The 2,307-nt window shown below is 37.8% G+C and overlaps 1 pseudogene; it reads left to right on the top strand.

The window, feature by feature from the left end:
- Window positions 1-1,846: 1,846 nt before the first annotated feature.
- Window positions 1,847-1,946, top strand: LOC123324398 (annotated as a pseudogene).
- Window positions 1,947-2,307: the final 361 nt, after the last annotated feature.

Below are 2,307 nucleotides of genomic sequence, written 5' to 3' on the forward strand. Positions count from 1 at the left end.
AAAAGTATAGAAGTGGAGAAGGGATTAGTAGTTGCCAGGGGTGAAGGTGGAGAGGGACAGAAGTGATGGCTGCAACATGAGATATCCCTGTGGGATGCAACTGTTCTCTATCTTAATTATGTCAATATCCTGGTTGTGATATTGTACTATAGTTTTTTAAGATGTTACCATTGAGGAAAACTGGGTAAAGCATATGCAGGATCTCTTTGCATTATCTCTCACAACAGTATGTGAATTTACAATGATCTCAAAATAAAGTTTAATTTAAAAAAATGGGAAAACACTCTAGCTTAACACATAGCAATGGATCTCAAAGTGCAGGAGAAGGAGGTCCACAAAGATAATACTCTAAGATTATGTAACCACTGACAAGTAAAACATATAGCTGGGTCTCTGCTTCCTTTTCAACACAGGAATGCACCACCTCTGCTTCAGAGCTAAATCACAGTGAAAATATCTATCTTAAACAGTCAAAATATTTGCCCTGAAAAGAATTTCAGTTAAAAAATAAGTAATTATCTAATGAATCTTATTCCTGAATTTCTTTCTTTCACGCATTCAACAAAAATATATTTGGGTGTTGACATGGAGCAGACACTGCACTAGGCTCTGGAAACATAATAATATAAAAAATAGATGTAGTTTTGAAGAAATACTATAGGGAAAGTACTAGGTGTTAAAGAAGCATATAACAAAAATTCAGTTTTCAAATTTGGAGGTTTGGAAGGCTTCCTAAGAGATACATACAAAGCTGAGACATAAAGAATACACAATAACCAGATGAGAAGCATATACAAAGGCCCTGATTTGGAAATAAAAGGCAGAGAGCAGGTAGGAATTCTTAGTCTTCATTTTACTGGACCTATCAGTAAATCATTCCTTCCTCATTAAATCACGTTTTTCACTTAAGATTCTAGAACACCACATCCCCATGGTTTCTATCCTACTTCAATAGTCATTCTTGCTCAGTCTACACTTGGGCTGGTTCTTCCTCATCTCCCTGCCCACTTAAGGTTAGAGTGTTCCAGAGCTCAGTTCTTAGTAACCCTTGCTCTATCCTTCAGAGATATCATTAGTGTCATGGCTTTAAATATTACCTCTGTGCCAATGACTCCCACATTTATATAAAGAGATCAGACCTCTCCTGAACTTCAGACTCATAAATCTAACCAAACATCTCTACCTAGCAGTCTAATGGGCATCTCAAACTTAACACAACTAAAACTGAACTCCAGATCTTTCTCTCAAACCCTGTTCCACCCACAATCTTCCCCATCTCATCTTTCCAGTTGTCCACACCAATTCCTTGACTCCTCTCAGTGTCTCTCATCCTGCATATCCAATTCATTAGCAACTCCTGTTACATCCAAAATATACCCAGAATCCCACCATTTCCTACTGCCTCTAAATCCACTCACCCGATCTGAGCTACTATCATTTCTAGTCTGAATTTCTGCAAGAATCTGACTGATATCCCAGCTTCTACCTCCCTCCCTACATTCTCCTCTCAATGTAGCAGTCAGTGAGATACTTTGAAAAGGTAAGTCTGATCCTAACACTCCTCAGCAGTTCCCAGTTTTACTCAGATAAAAGGTCTATTAATGGCTTATAAGCCCTTCTACAATCTGCTCCCACTCCTACTACCGTCCCTCCTCACTTTTTCTTCTCTGTCACAATGATGTCCTTACATGTTCCTGCTTTGGACTCTGCACTAGCTGGTCCACTTGCTTATACCACTCTTCCCTCAATTATCTACATGGCTACTTCTCTTGATTCCTTCAAGAGTCTTTTCTGAAATGTCAAATTTAAAATCTGACTACCTTATTTAAAATTTCAACTTTCATGCTTGCTTCAGCAGCACATATACTAAAATTGGAACGATACAGAGATTAGCATGGCCTATGCCCAAGGATGACACACAAATTCATGAATTGTTACATATTTTTCAGAGAAAGAATTTTAAAGTAAATGTGGCAACAATATGTGATTCTGGGTCAAGGGCATATGGGAGTTCCTGGCACTATTCTTGTGACTTTCTGTATGTCTTAAACTATTTCAGAATAAAGGTTTAAAAATTTAAAAACAAAAAACAAACAAGAATTGCAACTCCCTATTATCTCTACCTTACCCTACGTTTTCTTTCTTGACAGCACTTACCACTTTGTAAGACACTATATGATTTAGTTTCCTATTGCAGTTTTTATTTGTCTTTCCCCATGAGGGTATAAGCTCCAAAAGGACAGAGATTCTTGTCTGTTTTGTTTCCTGGTGTATTCCATGCATCTAGAGATGCCTGGCACCAAGCAC

This window comes from Neomonachus schauinslandi, chromosome 3 (genome assembly GCF_002201575.2).
Source record: "Neomonachus schauinslandi chromosome 3, ASM220157v2, whole genome shotgun sequence".
In the NCBI taxonomy this organism is placed as follows: Eukaryota; Metazoa; Chordata; class Mammalia; order Carnivora; family Phocidae; genus Neomonachus; species Neomonachus schauinslandi.